Here is a 20,209-nt window from a genome sequence, read left to right on the forward strand (position 1 = left end):
CCATGGATGAACTTTGAGAATGTATGCTAACTGAAGCGAGTCAGAGAAAGACAAATACCATATGATCTCATTTATATATGGAATCTGAAAAAAAAAATTCAAACTAATAGAAACCACAGTAGACTGGCGGTTGTGGGGCATCAGGTGAATGGGTGAAGGTGGTCAGAGGATACAAACTTCCAGCTATAAGATGAATAAGTTCTGTCGGGGGAGCTGTGTAATTTCCTTGATTCTGTCTCACCATAGCAAAGATTTGAAACAGCGGTCCAGTGTTACAGCTCGGTTAAAGCTCAGAATTTTATTCAGCAAGCAAAGGAAAATACACTCTTGAGGCATGAGGGTGGGCTGACCCCAAAAGAGAGGCCCAATCTTGGCTCCTCTTTTTATATGTTTCATGTCCTCCCCCTGAGCCTGCTCTATATAAATCAGGCTAGCCAGGAAGGCTGTTTGTTTCACCCTCCAGTCCTTGGATTTTCTTTTGTTCCACTTTCATGGGCTTTTTCCTTTCTTTTTCTTTTAGTCACTGCCATTTTGGACTCTCTTTTCCTATCCTAACTACCTAACAATTCTGGAGATCTAATATACACCATGCTATCTATAGTTAGCGTTCTATTATATAATTGAAAGTTGATAAGGGAGTAGATCTTAACAGTTTATATCACATATGCAAAAAAATTCTAACTATCTCAGTTGATTATGAATTACTGTGGTAATTATTCAGTGATAAATATAAAACTGGGCAAAGGACCTGAATAGACATTGTTCCAAAGGATTCATACCAGAGGTTAATAGCTACATGAGAAATTGCTGAACATTACTATTCCAAACTCTTATCTATTGATCTTCTCCCTCTGTCTCTTTGCAGCAGTCTCTCAGAGCTATCTGAGGTGCTATCTCCCAGGTTGCAGTCCTTATTTTGCACCAAAATAAAACTTAAATCACAACTGTCAAGTTGGTCATCTTTTTAGTTGACCAGCACAAGAGAGTGAGAATAAAACATCTAAACAAATAAAAAACCTCAGGAGGGCTTCAGTGCACTCTGGGTGTAGTACAGTCGACTTGAGGTATGTTCACCATGGGCAAGGAGCATCGTTGGCCATCCAGACGTCACCCAAAATGGAAATGCCAGTCAAATCTTGCATTCAAGGAGATATCATCCACACCTGCTAGCATGGCTATTGTCAAAAAAATAAAAGAGAAAAAGTGTTGTTGAAAATGTGGAGAAGGTGGGACCCAGAGCACTGGCTGTGAAGAGGGTATGAGAAGAACATGATTCATCTTGCTGGTGACATCTGGGAAGATTTCCTATGACCTGCCCTTTTGTTAGGAAGGGAGACCCCACGAGGCTGCATGGAGTGAAGTGGTGAGTTTTCCAAGTGTGAAAGGGGATTCGTCTCCCCAGATGAAGGGCAGAGGGCTGCAGGGCTGGGTGAAAACAGGAGGTGAGAGAAAGTTCCTGCCCCCAGCCAGAGCTCATTCAGGCCAGATAAAAAGATGGAAACCAAACCACGGCCAAGTGAGGATACATCACAGGAGTCTTAGAACAGGTTCTGTGTTCTTTGCTTATTGAGAACTCACTAAGAATCCCTGTGAGAAGAAAGACAGAGGAGAGATAAGAGTGAAAGAGAATGTCAACTATAAATTGGCAGTTGCTGGTCAACTACAAATTGGCACTTGCCAAGAGCATTTGCCAAGAATGAATAACAAGTAGGGTGTTTGCCATCTTTGTGGATGGAACCCTGTGCTGCTGCAGATATTGACCTTCAACATCCAGGGTGGAGTGAGGCACTCTGTGCTCCAGGAAATCTGGTGGGACAGGTCTTTAGATAGTTAGATATTTTCAGGAACTGATTTTATGATCCCAACCTTTGCATCTCTTCATATCTAAAAAAGCACTAAATACTTTCATAATGATATCAGCTCCTCATGACTAGCAGAAAACCTTTTGTGAAATGAGTGCCTGATTGCGCTGAACTTCCCATTCACCAAACTCTTATCTATTGACCATCTCCCTCTGTCTCTTTGCAGCAGTCTCTCAGAGCTATCTGAGGTACTATCTCCCAGGTTGCAGTCCTCATTTTGCACCAAAATAAAATTTAAATCGCAACTGTCAAGTCCGTCATCTTTTTAGTTGACCAGCACAAGAGAGTGAGAATAAAACATCTAAACAAGTAAAAAACCTCAGGAGGGCTTCAATGCACGCTGGGTATAATGCAGTCAACTTGAGGTTATGTTCACCACGGGCAAGGAGCATTTTCAGCCATCCAGACATCACCCAAAATGGATTTCTGAGTTAAGGCAGAATTCCTGGCAGGACCTATTTGGATGCTCACAGACCTCCTTGAAACTGGCCCTGTCTGCACAGAGAAGAGAGTGATGGTTACTGTTTACTGGTCTCCTTGAATTTTATTGAATTACATGGGAGGAGGGAGTGTCTGGAAACAGACTTGTATAGATTTTTCATTGTTATTCTATGTCTTAAGTCATGTCTGATTCCTTTTTGTCACATGGACTGTAGTCCACCAGGCTCCTCTGTCCATGGGATTCTCCAGGAAAGAATACTGGAGTGGGTTGCCATTTCTTCCTCCAGGGAATCTTCCTGACCCAGAGAATGATTCCATGTCTCTTGCATTAGCAGGTGGATTATTTACCCCTGGGCCACCAGGGAAGCCCCTTAAAAATCTGCTTTCACATAAAATTAGGATTAGGGGCATTCTGGTAAAATCTGCCAATATTGAGTGCATCTAATAAAAAAAAAAAAAAGGCTAGCCATGGGCAGCCCTGCCCTCGCTCCAGGGCTCACACACATCAAAGGTCCTCCTGTTTTTCTCACTGCCTGTTATCTCCTGACACTGATGGCAGAAGTCAGTTTTTATTTATTATGAATCTTATACTGCTCATTTTCCTAAAGTTTAAAAAACTTTTTAGAAAAAGCTGTCTTTCTGTGTGTGTGTGTGTGTGTATCTTTCAAAAGTGGAACTGAAATACAGATCCAAAAGATAATGTACACAAGGAAATTATTAGAGAGGATATACTTCTGGGGGAAGGAAACGATATTCCTACATATGTAATGTGCGGATAGCACCCACATCAGCATTTCTTGCATCATGAAGGGGCACTCACTGCTTCTCTCCCTTGTGCTGCTCTTCCAGGTTGCAACCTGCTGCAGGAATCGTTGTATACATTCAGTTCTTAAGGGATAGGCTACCCACTCCATTATTCTTGGGCTTCCCTAATAGCTCAGATGGTAAAGAATCTGCCTGCAATGTGGGAGACCTGGGTTCGATCCCTGGGTTGGGAAGATCCCCTGGAGAAGGGACTGGCTACCCACGCCAGTGTTCTTGCCTGGAGAATTCCATGGACAGAGGAGCCTGGCGGACTACAGTCTATGGGGTCACAAAGAGTCAGACACAACTAAGCAATTTTCACTTTCACTTTCAAGGGTTGAACACACATGCTTGTTAAAAACATTGAATCATATTTGACTTACGGCCTAATATATTAGTATTCTGGAGATGGGTCACGCACAACGAGGGGCTCATTTTCGAAAGCGGCTTCATCTCAGCAGTCTCCATATGTAACAAAGAGCACCTTTCCCAAGACAGCTTCTGAAACTCTTCGCTGGCATTAAAAGAGGTCTCAAAACCAGCACTTCTAGATTTTTCTATTCCAGAACACAAAAGCCAACTCTTGAATAGCTTCAAATCAGTGTAGGGCATTTGTAGCAATTCAACAGAAGTCCATTGAATTCAAAGGAAAGTCAAATGGATTAAACTGAATTTAACTCTACCGTTCCCAAAACAATCACGAATTGATATTTTTTATGCATCCACTGAATGGGAGGCCCTTACTGGGGAGTAGGCTTCCAAAGGAAAGAAAGATATGATGGCCCTTGACTTCTAAGGTATCATGGTCCAGTCATCTTTGTGGCTAGACAGTCGGGGGAAGAGTCAACTAGCTCTCAAAATAGAGTGTTGGCTCGAGGATGAAGAAGAGGTTTGGTAAGTGAGAGCCAGAGGTAAATAAAACATGACTGAAATAAAGACAGTGTAAGTGTCCCAGGGGATGAGAGCTCAAGGCACTAAAGCCTCAAAGAATCTGATGGTTGGAGCAGGCTTTAGAAGGAAAATTATGGGATCAGATTAGTACTAAGTAAGGCTGTGTATTCAAGGTTTTCATCTGTATTTTTCCTTATTCCCAGAATAGTAACATTCTCTGTATGTATGTGTGTACACACACATGCACTTCACCTGTTTATGAAATATATCCACTGCCCCACACTCCACAAGGGATCTGAGATGAATGAAAGGGCTGGGATTACAGCTCTTTATACGAGGACTGTCCACACTCACCCATCTGTGTACCTTCAGACTCCTTCCCAACCCTGAGACCTTGAATTCTCAGGAAAAGATAAGACATTCCTGTTGATGTAGAGCAGTGAGTCACTCATCCCTCCTTAGATCAACAGGTCCTGGAGATAAACATCTGCGCCTGCCCCTGTGATGGGTGTTAGCATACCACACAGCATGCAGGTAGATAGACTCCACCACAGTGCCATCTTCATCTCTGTGTTTAAGTTCTATTCCAGGAGAACAGATGTTGAAAAGGAAGAGGAAGCCCAGGGTGCCTTCAGGGACATTATCAAGCCAGGAGACCAGCAATGTTAAGGGGCAATGGGTTAGTGGTCTCTCAGACTCAGAATAGGCCTTTCAAGGAGACCTGGGCCCCTGTAGCTTTGGCATAGCTCTCATATAAGTATCTTAGGATATTAATTTTTTCTGAAAGTAGAGGAATTTTGGAGACCAAAATTAAGCAGAATAATGCCTTGTTTTTTGTTACCTAGATCTAGAAACTGCTAGTAGAACTTGCCTAAATAATTCATCTTCAGTGCTGGAGCAAGGAGGGTTTCTTTCAAGCCCTTGAAACACCCTTGAAACGCCCTTGACCTCGTGTCGTCTAACTGAGAGTCGCTGTGGGGAACGACTGAGTCAGGAGGCTGTGGGTCTTCCCAGGTTTCCCACGAGACCCCTCCTCAGGCAGCAGTGATGATGACGTTGCTCTGATCACTGGATCCGCTCAAGGTCTCAGGCACTCTACTCTGACCAAGGCGTCAGCAAGGTTTTGTTGTTGTTGTTACCTGGTGGAACATGGCTCATAAAGAAGAGAATGGCGAACACGGGGACAGCAGTGCTCATGGCTGGAGGGAGGAGACAGCTTGGCTTCGTCGCCAAGAGGAGAGGACACTTCGGTCCGTGGCTCCGGCACCAGTGGGACGTCGGGGCCGGATGTCCGCGCTCCTCCGCCTCATTAGGGCTCCGTGCGGAGCTGTTCTGAGCACAGAGCGGCCTTCACAGGAAGCCGGAGAATCCTCCTTTCGTGGGACACTCAGAGCATTGGGAGCCTGTGGGCGCACACTTTGGACCAGAAAACCATGTTAAATGGGAACATGAGCTACAAATGCTTTGGCTCCAGATTAAAGGGTCTGAGCGAGGAGCCGTCTGTATTCAGGGACAATGAGTGGGGCTGGTTTCGTCAATGACTAGACGTTAGTGAGCTCTTCCCAGGCTTTACGAGCCATCCTCATGATCAATCGCCTTCTCCCTTCGGGTCGGAAAGCCCACGGTGCTCTGCTCACAATGTACTCATGACACACATGTGAGTTTGCTTAACAGACATTTATTTGCCTCCCAGTGAGGTGTGAGCTTGTTGCTGAGATCAGGCTTTGCTCCTCAGGGCTGAGGAAGAAGTTTCCTGTGGTTATTTACTCTCAGAACCTCATCAGGTCAGACGCTGGTGGGGCAGGGAAATGGACATATCTCTGAATATGGAGGCAAGAGGTCAGGTTCAGGTCCAAGTCTCTAGGCCAGCCCCTCACTAGCGATCCAGACATTGGCAGAAAGCCGTCTTCCTGGAGTCTCAGCAGCACCTGCATAGATTCACATCTGCTGCACCTTGATCAGGAGACACTCAATCATGCATGAAAACAACTGGGAAAGCTGCTTCAAGATGCAGACACCGAGACCCACTCCAGGGTGCAGTGGAGCCTAGACGTCTACATTTTTAACACAGTTCCCAGGTACCAATGTTGGAGTATATTCTGGAATACTCAATGGAAAATGTCACCTAAGATCATCTCTCAGCTCCTTTCTAGCTCTTACATTAGAGTATTCCAAGTGCTCTTGTCTGAGTAAATCTCATGGTTGGCTTTTATGATTGACAACAACATTCTGTGTGTGTATATAGGTGTGTATGCGTGTGTCTGTGCATGCCTGTATGAAGCACACAAAGGTAAATTGCACACCTTAATCTGTGCCAAGTTAGAATCCATATTTATAAACAAAACTGGCCAGGAGGAGTAACTAAATTGACAAAGCAATTTATTTAGAAGAAAGCTGTTGCAGTAATAGAGGCTAATTGAGCTTCCAGACTAAAACAGAGTGCATGTATGGAAGAATGAGAGACAAAGCATGGGGCCATGATGACATTTATAATTAAAGTGGGCACATATGAGTAGCCAATAGTTTTAATCTGAGTGCTTAAGAAAATGGCAAGAACACTTACCTGGAAGTGGAGCTGTGCTGAGAGACAAAGGGGTGATGACCCTCAGCCTGAGCAAGTGCAGATAAGTGCCTGGCTGGTCCGAGTTCTAGAGCCACTCGTGGTGGCCTCTGCTGCCCCCTGTTGGTCCAGGAACAACAGTCACTGACACTTTTCCTGTAGCCCTCTGCTGAGATACCCAGAAGCCAGCTGTGTGGACCCCCAGGGTTCTGGAGGAAGAGCTGGTGGACGGCACTTAAGTGTGAGGGCTGAGATGATGGCGGGGTTTCCTGTGGGTGTAGCTGGAGCTTCTGCACACTGGCTGTGGGTCTGGGGTCCTGCACTCAGTGCATGCACTTCGTGGGTGGAACTTCTGAAATGGGTGGGGATGGAGGGGTAGGCAGTCTTAGCACCAAAGTCTCTCTGTCGCTGTCCCATAAGACAGCCCTGCAGGACTTGTCTTCTGGGGTTTGTGCCAGAATTCCCAAGTTCACCTGTGTCCTCCTCCTCCATGTTTTTTTATTTCCCTTTGCTGCAACATTTTGCTTTTTTTTTTTTTCTTTCCTTTGTGCAGACCTTGGACTATGAAGCCCAAATATCCCATGAAGCCAGAAATTAGTACCTTGTCATCTGTAGAGGAGAGTCTCTATTCTAATCTCCCATGATTTTAAGGTTTATTTTTATTGTTATTGATAGTGGTGGTACTATTATTATCTTTATGATGGCCCTCAACTTTTGTTATCATTGTTGATCATTATTATTTTATTAGTATTTATTAGTAATAGTAGTCATCTTTTTTCCTTATTATGGGTGATTTTGTGGTTGATTTATTCAACCTGAGGGCTTCCTATGGGACTTAGACAAATCCGCGATTGCTGAGCAGGTCAGCTGGCACCCCTGTGCCTTCTAAGGCAGTAGCAGAACTTCTTGAGCCAGTGAGGGGACTGAGAATGTGTCCAGAGGTGCAAGGGGTCCTAGGGTGCCCTAAATGCCCCTAGGATGCCATAAGTGCCCTTCAATTTGGGGCAGTGTTGGCTTCCTGTTTCTGAGCTGATGGAGGAAATACTGAGAAGGTAGGGGGAGGCGGTGACACTTTCTAGAAAGCCAAGAGCAATATCACCCCCACCTTCAGGGTGAACTTAGAAAAACATGTATACTTCTGTAGTGCCAATGATTTCCTCCTTGTGTCTTCTAAAACAAATACCTTTTAAAAAATATAGATAGCTTCACATACTTTTTCACTTTTTATAAATATATTGTCATTTCACACTTTTCATTATCTTTCCTCCCTGGGCTATATGAAAGATTATTTTTGTTTTGAAAGTAGGAGATTGTTGAACCCCTCTTTGCTTACTCTAAATATTTTGGGTCAAGTGTGGCTAAACAGCTGCGTGCCTTCACCTGGGCGGATGGAGGACCACCATCTTCTCACAGCTGACAGCCCGTGTTCTGATGGAGCCCAGATCTGTGCATCTCACTAAAATCGTCCTGTGTCCTGAAGCCCTGCCCCCTGGAGGCTTAGGTCCAAGAATATCAGCCCATCCCTAATAATTCCAATCTCACCTGGCTTCTGTGACAGACTCCTCTCTACTCCTGTGATGCTCAGAGGATCCCATAAAATAGAGCATTTCTCAGGCCAATTCAGAGCCTTTGAAATGACAAAGTTGAAGATCAGACGATGTTTTGTTTTGTGAGAATCTAAGAATGTCATGAGGAGGATTTAGGTCCTGAGACAGGGAGTAAAAGGAATAGGCTGTGACCCAGGTCACAGAGAAAGACCGTCTCAGAAATTTTGGGGGGTCTGGGCACGGCCCCCCTGTGCCAGCCGTCTCCCTGATGGTTTCATCCCCTTGCGCCTTCAGCCAGCAGCCCCCTGCCCCTGAGGTGCAGGGCTCTGCAGAACGAGGACATTCCCCCAGCCATTGCTCTGTAGGAAGGAAGGAGCACAGTTTGCTCTTCCAAGGAAGTCCTCTCCACGCAGCTCAGTGGCTGTTCTTGGACCTACTCGGGTCTTTTCCTGCTGGAGAAGAGAGGCAGCCGGTGAGGTGGGTGTTCTCTGCCTACTGCCTCCAGTGCTTCTCAAACCCTGCTGCTCGTTTGATGACCTCAGACCAGCAGCAAGCCTGGTGCCCAGGCCTCAGAACAGACAATGAGCTCTACCTGTAAGGAGGATTCGGGCGTGTACAACATTGCAACTCACCAACTGAGTCCAGTGTGGCCAGAGTGAGAATAAACCAGTACAAATGCTTATTATATTCTCTACGCATGGGACTCACACAGTGCATTGTTAATGTGCACATGTGGGGGTCTGGGAGGGCCTGATTCTGTGTTTTTATAAGGTCTTCCGAAGCTCTTTCCCTCAATTACAAAATCTATCTTGAGTAAAAATAATATTCATATCCTCTTCAAGACGTAGAGATAAAAACCACATAAAACATGTCTTATATGGTAGAACTTTATTAAAATCGAAAGAAAATTTTTTATTCTATGGTAAATTTTATAAAAATTTGGGGAGACATTATATCAGTCCTACTAAAATTATCATTAAAAAGGAAGGCGGGAACTTATTCAAACTATTTTTTCATACCAACTATTTTCATACCAGTATTACATGATAACAAAATCCAATAATGCATTATAAGGAAACCACAAATTTCCTCATGAGCATAGATACAAAAATTCTTAATAAATAGCATATTATATCCAACAGTCTATAATATATAATAGCATATTAAATCCATATATAATGGATCTTGACCTAGAGGTGATTATGCAAATTTGATTTAGGGCAGAAGGAAGGCCCTGCTGGAGCTGGGTGCAGGGCATGCCTGAGAAGGATAGAATGTGACCAAATTATCTTTCTACATCTCTTGAGATGATTGTGTAGTTTTTCTTGTATATTCTATACAAGAATAAATATACAAAGACATTTATATAAATATAGAAAGAAAAATTTAAAGCAAACTTTATAGTAACACTTAAAGAAACATAAACACATACATGGATGTCTCCCACCATGATTTATAGTGAAAGACTCCACAGAGTCCACTAGACTCATCTCAGGTCAGGGCGCACCTTCTGCAGAGCAGAGTCAGGCCCTTTAGGCAGGTTCCAAATGTTCAGATACAGATACTACCATCAAATACAGATACTACCATCACAGTAGCTCAGACGGTAAAGCATCTGCCTATGATGTAGGAGACCTGGGTTCGATCCTTGGGTCAGGAACATCCCCTGGAGAAGGAAATGGCAACCCACTCAAGTATTCTTGCCTCGAAAATCCCATGGACGGAGAAGCCTGGTAGGCTACAGTCTATGGGGTTGCATAGAGTCAGACATGACTGAGCCACTTCACTTTGCTTTCACCATCAAATATAGATACTATCAAAAACAGATACTACCATCAAATACAGATACTACCATCACTTCCTATCTACACAATGGTTAAAAGTCACTCCTAGAATTTGCCTCAATTACTTATACTAGTTTTAGGTTGACAGCTTGACATTCGATTTGAGAAGTGCCATGTGACAGACTCGGATTCCATGAGGAGACAGGGCAGTGTGTGCAGCTGTGTGTCCCCAGGGTGGTCCGGTCCCAATGGTGTCTCGCTCACCAGGGTGGGGAGTCCTGCTTCACCAGGAACAGCCGCTCCCTCTAACACCCAGCCCACCCGCCAGAGTCACAGTCACGTCAGGGCACCGGGCGCTGGAGGACGAGTCTCAGTTGCCACTGGTGTCTTGCTCCCAGTCACTCTCTTCGGAGGAAGAAGACACCTGGAGATCATCGTAGAGGACGCTCCGGGGCCCAGGGACAGCATGTCCCTCAGGCTCCTGGTCGACAGACCGGCGCTCCACAGGCCGCGGAGACGGGGCCGCCGTGTACCGGCAGCTCCAGCAGCCTTCGCCGTCTCTCAGGAAGAGCATCCTGAGAGGCTGGGCCGGGACTCCGACGACGGGCGAGGGGTGGGCTGCGGAGACGGCGCGAACGCTCCTGGAGGGCGATCTGTCCGCTGGAGGCTGGAGGTCCAAGCGTTGCCCCTGGGCAGGTGTCTCCCTGGATACACGGGGGGCCACTCTCGGTCCACGTCCAGCTGTGCTGGGTGGAGGAGGGAGATTCAGGAAGGCCCCTAGATCTGCTGTCGGAGTGCTGGGGAATCTGGACGGGGCTGAGTCTAGGTTTCTTTGGGGGGTTCACACATGTCAGGCTGGGGGTCTGAGCACATCTCTTGCCTGGAGCCTCGATGCGGCCCTTGGATGCCGGGGCCAAATTCCTGACGATGAGAGGCACTGTAGGGAGGCTGGATTTCACATCATCTCTCCTTGTTGGTGACCCTCTTGGGTGATCTGGATGCTGTAGGGATTTTCTCTTGGATGTGTGGATAAGCACGGGCATGTTTGGGTGCTGCAAGAGAAGACCACACAGAGAAGCCAGGTGTGAGAATCTCCTCTCCCTCCAGCAAAACACCTCAAAGGAATTAATTTTATATGATAAGATACTCAACATCAGGTTTGCTCATAAAAAAAAGAAAATTACAGTATGACTTTGATACATTTATGGATCAAATAGGTAAATGGAAATGTTATAAAAATACATCTTGTTAAGTAAGGGGAAACAAGCTTTTGGTACACACTCTTCTTAGGTCTGTACACAGCTTGGTGTTTTGCAGGCACTATGATGGCAAAATGAGTTTTCATGGTCATGGAGGATGAATCACAATTCACAGATTCCTGTTCTAACTTCTACTATGGAAGCTACTGATAAAATCACTTCCATGTCCCTGCCAGCTTCTTCTTCCAGACATGCAAGTAAGAATGCAAAATCAAAGACAGCAAGAAAAATGGCATCTGAAAAATAAATGATGACTTTGGTCAGGAAAGAACATGAACAATTTCCTCCCACAGACAGGACTGAAGCCAGTTGATTAAAGACGGGGCCCAGCAGAGACTGACCCTCAGGCAGAGGCCAGGCTCTGGCTCCTGCTTCCAGCTCTGCGGCTGCCGACCACGGGGCCTCCTGGGAAATCGCTATAGGAGCTTCCTCTGCTGCTCCTCTTTCCTGCAACACAAACATGTCAAGTGTCAGAAACCCAGTGTCCTTGTCACAGTTGGGATCAACGGTGCTGTGGCCCAGCCCCTTTCCTACTTTGGGAGTGACACTGGACCTGAACCCCTCTGCCTTTGTGCAGACCCCCCACGTCCTTCCCCGACTCCAGAGACCCCTCCAGGGTCTCCCAGGAAGTCTTGTCTCTTCATCTCTACGGCTTCGGGGCCGATCAGCTGCAAAGTAATGTGTGCTCCCCACTCTCCTGAGTGACTTCAGGACCTAGTGTGAGCCCCCGAGTGTGGCCCCTGAGCACGTGGCTCCTGTCTCTGTCTGCCCAGTTTCCCTGTCCTTTCTAGAGATGGCTCAGCACAGTGTCAACAAGGAGAGGAACCGTCTCCAGATTGCAGCCCAGACCTTGGGTCCCACCTCCCTGCCACACACCTCTGCCTTTTCTCCTCCTCTCTCTCAGCCATGTTAGGGGTCCCTGGGGTCGGTGGTCCCGCAGCTTCCACGCCAGGTTCTCCTTACCAAATCTGGACCCTAAGGGCAGGGGGACCAGCGCCCCTTGCCAGGCGCTTCATGGGGCACCTGAGGCTCCTTGCTGCGTGCCCAAAGGCTCCAGTCCTTACACTTCACCTGTGGGTGGAGGAGAACCAGGTCAGTGAGTCAGCAGAAGCCACAGGCACGAGGCCAAAGGGAATGCAAGGACAGATGGAGAGCATTGCATGCTGGTTCTGGAGAAAGGACGCGGTCCCTCAGGTGCCAGGGTAGTTACAATATTGTGGTTCCAAAAGCCCTCATCAGGAGCATCAGAGGAGGAGAGGCTGGAGGTCTAAGGTCAACAGTAAGAGCCTCATTGAAAGATCTGGATGAAGCCAGGGCAGACATAACCCTGAGGAGCCCCAGTGGTTCCTCCCAGGCTCTGAATGGCCCGATCTGCTGGGGAGGGAGGTCGAGCCAGCTATCTTTGGATGCGAATGCACTAGTGAGTTATGGACCCAGAATATTCCAGGTCTAAACCCTGTCTCCGCAGTCCATGCCACCCACAGATTCCCTGCGGGTCCGAGCCTCCACTCGCCATGGAGTCTTTCCCCTGTGGTGGGGGAGCTATCTGCCTCCCAGGTCCCGGGTTTTGCTTCCTCACTTTCTGGTCTTGAAAGAGTCGGCAGGCTTTCAGCCATCTGTAATGACCAGCCATCTTCCACACCTACTGGAGATTCCCCTCAATTTTAATTTTTGGATCTCCTCTGTGAAAAGAAAGAAGAAACTGTCATTTTGATGCAGAGACACAGAGACATCCCTGCCCTATTGACCCTAAATGGGGATCATGACATCGGGACCAGGTTTCTGACCCTAAATGGGGATCATGACATTGTGACCAGGTTTCTGACAATTTGACTTCTCCTGCCCTGATCGTTCTCTTTATGGAAAGTGAAGAAGAACTAAAGAGCCTCTTGATGAAAGTGAAAGACGTGAGTGAAAAAGTTGCCTTAAAACTCAACATTCAGAAAACTAAGATCATGACAAATAGATGGGGAAACAGTGACAGTCTTTATTTTTCTGGGCTCCAAAATCACTGAAGATGGTGACTGCAGCCATGAAATGAAAAGACGCTTGTTCCTTGGAAGAAAAGCTATGACCAATCTAGACAGCATATTAAAAAGCAGAGACATTCCTTTGCTGACAAAGGTCCGTCTAGTCAAGGCTATGGTTTTTCCAGTAGTCATGTATGGATGTGAGTGTTGGACTGTAAACAAAGGCGAATGCCAAAGGATTCATGCTTTTTAACTGTGGTGTTGGAGAAGACTCTTGAGAGTCCCTTGGGCTGCCTGGAGATCCAACCAGTCCATCCTAAAGGAAATCAGTGCTGAATATTCACTGGAAGGACTGATGCTGAAGCTGAAACTCCAGTACTTTGGCCATCTGATGTTAAGAACTGACTCATAGGAAAAGACTTGATGCTGGGAAAGATCAAAGGCAGGAGAAGAAGGGGATGACAGAGGATGAGATGGTTGGATGGCATCACTGACTCGATGGACAGGAGCTTGAGTAAGCTCCCAGAGGTGAAGATGGACAGGGAAGCCTGGTGTGCTGCAGTCCATGGGGTCCCAAAGAGTCAGACATGACTGAGAGACTGAACTGAATGCCCAGACATTTCTATACTCTCCCCTGATTCCCGACACACAGATCAGGACCCAGACTAAATGCATTTGGATTTGCATCCTCGAAAGACTAAACTTCGAGACTTGGGTTACATGTATCACAGTCTAGGAGATAAAAGGTCTCCCCACATGTACACAAATATTTGCACTAGGGGAAGGAATTTTGAGGAATAGGCATTTGAAAAGGAAAAATAAGTGTGATTAATTTTGAAAACTGGACTCTCCCATTCGACATCAGGGAAGGCAATTTTCAAGTACAAATTCTCTTCAAATTATCTTCCTCTCTACTAGCTTAGATGATTCATGGCTGAGGGTCTGTTTTCAGGAACTTTTGTCCTCAGGGTCTCATTTGTACCTAGCTCATGTGAAATACATGTTTCAACTAAGGATGAACAAATAATGTTTTTGGTTTTCAATAGTATGCATATTCAATGGAAATCTAATCAGCCAGAAAAAAGAAAAGTTGAGGTGTTATTATTTTCCAGAACATGGAGAGACCTTAGTGTTACGCTGCTGATGAATTAAGTCAGAGGCTGAAAGCAAAGACAAGAGGACTTCTCTCCTGGGTAGAAGAGTGACAGCAAACACAGAAGGAACAAACCAGCACAGCGACAAACACACCAGAGACAGAGGCGACACACAGATACAAGAACAGGCAGCGCACAGTAGGGAGGATGCTTCCAGCATCCACTGGATCACCATAAAAGCAAGAGGGTTGCCGAAAAACATCCACTTTTGCTTTATTGACTATGCAAAAGACTTTGACTATGTGGATCACAACAAACTCTGGAAAATTCTGAAAGAGATGGGAATACCAGACCATCTTTCTTGCCTCCTGAGAAATCTATATGCAGGTCAGGACACAACGGTTAGAACCGGCCATGGAACAACAGACTGGTTCCAAATAAGGAAAGGAATACGTCAAGGCTGTCTGTTGTCACCCTGCTTATTTAACTTACATGCAGAGTGCATCATGAGAAATGCTGGGCTGGATAAAGCACAAGCTGGAATCAGGATTGCCTGGAGAAATATCAATAACCTCAGATGACACCACCCTTTTGCAGAAAGTGACGACCTAAAGGGCCTCTTGATAAAAGTGAAAGGGGAGAGTGAAAAAGCTGGCTTAAAAGTCAATATTCAGAAAACAAAGATCATGGCTTCTGGTCCCATCACTTCATGGCAAATAGATGGGGAAACAGTGGAAACAGTGGGAGATTTATTTTTGGGGGGCTCCAAAATCACTGCAGATAGTGACATGCAACAATGAAATTTTAATTTCTTTTAAGACACTTGCTCCTTGGAAGAAAAGTTATGACCAACCTAGACAGCATATTCAAAAGCAGAGACATTACTTTGCCAACAAAGGTCCATCTAGTCAAAGCTATGGTTTTTCCAGTAGTCATGTATGGATGAGAGTTGGACTATAAAGAAAGCTGAGTGCTGAAGAATTGATGCTTTTGAACTGTGGTGTTGGAGAAGGCTCTTGAGAGACCCTTGGACTTCAAGGAGATCCAATCAGTCCATCCTAAAGGAAGGCAGTCCTGGGTGTTCATTGGAAGGACTGATGCTGAAAGTGAAACTCCAGTCCTTTGGCCACCTGATACAAAGAAGTGACTCCCTTGAAAAGACTCTGATGCTGGGGAAGATTGAAGTCAGGAGGAGAAGGGGACGACATAGGATGAGATGGTTGGATGGCATCACCAACTTAATGGACGTGAGCTTGAGGAAACTCTGGGAGTTGGTGATGGACAGGGAAGCCTGCCGTGCTGCAGTGCATGGGGTCGCAAAGAGTCATACATGACCGAGCGACTGAACTGAACTGAAGGAGGAAGCTTCAGGGGAGAAGGCAGGATAGTAACTGTGGTCAAATGTGTAGTGGCAGTGAGAGAGGAAAATCTGGGTGGTGAGCATGAATAAGGCTCAAAAAGCTGAAACGTGATCATGTACAAAAGGGCAGAGTCGCTGCAGTCAGCGTGACGCGAGGTAACCAGCAGGAGCTTTCCCGCCAGAAGAATAAGAAAAGGCAGAGCAGCTCGGTTAAGGGAATGTACTGAGCTGCTGGGGCGATTGTTCCCCAAGCAGAGGGACATGCAGATCATGCAGCAGAAGCTAAAAAGGCAAAAGGGAAGGGGGAAGCCAAGTAGCTTTGTGGCTTCCTGTGCAACCCTCTTGCCCTTGGACTGTGTGCCTGAAGCCAGTGCCCCCACGCTGGTGTTTCCTGTCGCAGGGCTCCTGGGCCCCACGACCGATGGTGTTCCCTTTGCCCTGAGTCTGCAGCGGGTCCCTTTTGTGCTTCCTTCCCCTCAGGTAGCCTCTCTCCCTTTCAGCCACTCCCAGAGGGTGAGGGGGTTATCCTTTCCCAGTCTTTTTTATTCCTGTGGAGTTCACCCCAAATCTTTAAAATTAGCTTTGTAATTGCAAAAAAAAAAGACAAATGAAACATCTAATATTCACATCAACGTTTACTCAATTTAAAAAGTAAAATTATAAAGTTCAAGACACCTTACCCTATTGCCAGGCCAAACCACTACATAAGTTTATATGGACTTTTGTTCTGAGCGATATGCTGAACACCAGCTTTAAAAAGCAAACCATCCTAAAATCCAGCTGTGCTCCTCCTCTCTGTAGGAGATGGTCAGAGAGGTGGGGAAGGAATGCCCTCATTGAGGGAGATGCAGCTTTGTTGGTGGCTGAGGACCAGTCCCCTTCTCCTCCTGACCCCAATCCCTTCCAGCATCAGGGTCTTTTCCAATGAGTCAACTCTTCGCATGAGGTGCCCAAAGTACTGGAGTTTCAGCTTTAGCATTATTCCTTCTAAAGAACAGCCAGGACTTATCTCCTTTAGAATTCCATAGGCATTTGAAAATCAAAAATATTTTTTAATTTGCTAATTTAAAAAAACTGTACCCTCCCAACTGACATCAGGGAAATCAATTTTCAGACTCAAATTCACTTACCCAAATTATTGTCTTCTCTCCTGTTTTCTGAATCTTTCATCCTCAGTGTCTCATTTTTACCTAGTTAATAATAATGTGAAATATATTTTTCAATGAACAATGAACAAATAATTTTTTAAGCTTTCAGTGCCTACAGACAATAGCATTGAGTTTTCATAACTGCTTATCCAGTATCCCACATCAATCAGAATGTTAAGATGCTAAATTCCTTAGAATTTGAATCTTCACATAATATTAGTATTCAGAAGGATGTATTTTATCAGCCTCTGTTCTTAAATTTACTGAGATTAAGTGATCTAGATCATTGTATTTGTGTGTTCATTCACTAAGTTGAGTCTGAGTCTTTGCGATCTGATGGACTGCAGCATGCCAGGCTTCCCTGTCCTCCACCATCTCCCAGAGTTTGCTCAAGGTCATGTCCATTGAGTTGGTGATTCAATATAACCATTTCATCCTTTGATGCACCCTTCTCCTTTTGCCTTTAATCTTTCCCAGCATCACAGTCTAAATCTAGATCCTTATTTGGCACCATACCTAAAACTGAACCCAGAGTTGATTAAAGATTTGAAGATAACACCTAAGAATGTAAAACTCCTAGAAGAAAACAAAAGTAATATGCTCTTTTTCATAGTTCCCAATCAAGGGAAAAGGGGGTAAGGAAAAAAAAAATTGTGTGCATATTCAACGGAAATCTAATCAGCCTTTAAGAAAAGTTCTTTTCCAGAACATGGATAGACCTTGTTATGATGCTAATGAACTAAGTCAGAGGCTGAAGGCAAACACCAAAGGACTTCACTCCTGGGTAGAACAGTAAGAACAAATAAGAAAGAAACAAACCAGATGACAAAAAGAAACACACAGATATACACAACAGAGTAGTGAATACCAGTGAGGAGGTTTCAGAGGTAAAGGCATGATGGTAAAGTCATCAAATGTGTAGTGACAGTGAGAGGAAAATTTGGGTGGTGAGCATGTAAGGTTTACTAAAGTTGATGTGTGAAGCACATCTAACCTTAACACACAATGTTAACTCAATTTATAAACTTAAATTATAAAGACACCTTACCCTATTGTCAGGCAAAATCACTATGTATCTTTACTATGGACGTCTTTTTCTGAGCAATATGCTGAACACCAAATTGAAAGCAAACTATCCTAAAATCCAGTTGTGCTCCTCCTCTCTGTAGGAGATGATCAGAGAGGTGGGGGAGGAATGCCTCTACTGGAGGAGATGCAGCTTTGAAGGTGGCTGAGGACCAGTGAAGGAGGAATGTCCCTTTCCTAGCTGACCTGAGGCTGCTCCAAGGTCGCATGACCTTGTTGAAAGTTTCTTAGCCAAGTGACATCGTCTATTCCCTTTGGTCTAACCACATCTGAAGACATGTTAAGAGAAAGAAATAATTCACAATTTCACTCTTGTGTGAAACACAAAAAAAAAAGAAAACAAGCAAAAAGAATTTTAAGGAAGAAAAAAGTTGACAGGATAACAAGTACAAAGATACACAGACCTGAGTAGTGGAAATCAGAGGAGAAGCCTCAGACAAAATGGGGCAGCAAATAGTAACAGAGGAAAACTGCATGTTTGGTGCTGAGGACATGTGTGCTTCACAGAAGCTGAAATGTATGGCTGTGCATCTATAAACTCAATAATACTATAATGGAATGATACCTAAGTTTAAAAAATTTTTAAATTAAGTTGAAAGAAATTAAAGAATCAGTTCCCAACTGTCTAAAGCCACATCAGTATATAATTTTACTCTTGTTGTATTTCCCTGAGGGACTAGCCGAACACCAAATTTAAACCACACAGCTGTGAACCTCTAGTCAGCTGTGAGCCTCTAGTCTGTTAGCACATGCTCAAAATCATGAGTGCTGGACACTCCAGCTGAGGAGATGCACTTTCCAGGGTGGCTGAGTAGAGTCAGTGGGGAAATTTCCCTTTCATGCTGACTTTATACTATCCTAAGGTCACATGACCTTGATGAGGTTTTCTTAACCAATCAAGGTTAGGTAAGCTATAATCTAGGAGGTTGAAAAGAGTCACACATCTTAGTGACTGAACAACAACAATCACCCTGTATCTATCAACATCTTGAAGACACATTTAGAAGAGAAATAGCTTACAAATTCATTTATATGTGGAACACTAAACATATATTTAAAAAGCAAATAAGTAAAAAAAAAAAAATGAGGAAAACAAATGATACAAAAACAAACACATATTCTCAGAGAACAGAGCAGTTGATGTCAGAGGGTAGCAGCAAGTGGACAGCCAATGAGTAAAATAGGTCCACAGAATGGTAACAACAACAAAAAAAAATTTTTGGTGCTAAGCAATTTTATGATATGCTGGAGCTGAAATATATTGTTACACACATGAAACTTGTCTAATATTGTGACCAGTGATAACCTAGAAAAGAATAATTAAATTAAAATTTAAAGTATCTGTGGCCCATCACTTAAACCACATCAATACGTAATAATATCTGGTTTACTGTCCCATTTCTCTGATGGACAGGCTGAATGCCAAATTTCTTTTTCATATAATAGTAAGTTTATTCAAGTCAACAGCACTAAGCAGGTGTATCAAATAATGTCAAAATGGACAAGTAAGTGAACTCCAAATTTACATAAAACAACCTTAAATCCTCTACTCTGCTGCACCCCAGCTGGGTTGGTCCCTAACCGTAACCCCTGTTGATCAGTAGATGTTCAGAATGGCAGATGCTGGACACTCTTGAGTCCATTTGAAAGTGGTTGAGGAGGACCAGTGGGAAATTTCACTTTCCTACTGCCTTTGATTCTGCTCTGAGGTCGCATGACCTTAATGAGGTTTTTCTTAACCCAATCAAGGTTATTTATCAACTTTTGACCCTTTCATGTCTTGTAGACACATCTAGAAGAGAAATACCTTGTGAATCCACATATATGGAACACTAAAAACAAAGAAAAAGAACACATACAGTAAAAAATATTAAAGACAGTCAATGGCACAAAAACAAATCCATATATTCACAGAACAGAGCAGTTGATAGCAGACAGTAGCAGCAGAGGGATGGCTGATGGCTCCTCTGTCCATGGGATTCTCCAGGCAAGGATACAGTGGTGTGCCATGCCCTCCTCCAGGGGATATTCCCTACCCAGGGATCAAACCTAGGTCTTCTGCATTGCAGGTGGATTTTTTACCATCTGAGTCACCAGGGAAGCCCCGAAATAGGTCAACAGGATGGTAAAAGTAAAACCTCTACTTTCTTGGTGTTGATCAGTTTTATAGCATACTAAAACTGAAATATAATCCTACGCAAGTAAAACATGTAATATTGTAACCCAATCATACCCTAGAAAAATAATTAGTTTAAAATTTTAAATTATCCATGCCTCAGTGCATAAAGCCACATCTATGCATATTTTGTCTATGTCCAGGTTCTCTGGGGAATACACTGAACACCAAAACAAATTTAAAAAAAAAAAAAACAACCTGAAATCCAGCTGGGTACCTCCCATCTG

The 20,209-nt window shown here is 44.5% G+C and overlaps 1 long non-coding RNA gene across 1 annotated transcript; it reads right to left on the reverse strand.

Moving 5' to 3' along the window:
• Positions 1 to 16,101: 16,101 nt before the first annotated feature.
• On the reverse strand, positions 16,102 to 20,128 carry LOC129644680 (uncharacterized). Its single transcript, XR_008710925.1, has 3 exons — positions 17,769 to 20,128; positions 16,703 to 16,762; positions 16,102 to 16,584 (listed from the first exon to the last, which is right to left on the reverse strand). It is a non-coding gene; the product is annotated as an uncharacterized LOC129644680 (long non-coding RNA).
• Between the last annotated feature and the right edge of the window lie 81 nt (positions 20,129 to 20,209).

Source organism: Bubalus kerabau, chromosome 2 (genome assembly GCF_029407905.1).
Source record: "Bubalus kerabau isolate K-KA32 ecotype Philippines breed swamp buffalo chromosome 2, PCC_UOA_SB_1v2, whole genome shotgun sequence".
NCBI classification, from domain to species: domain Eukaryota; kingdom Metazoa; phylum Chordata; class Mammalia; order Artiodactyla; family Bovidae; genus Bubalus; species Bubalus kerabau.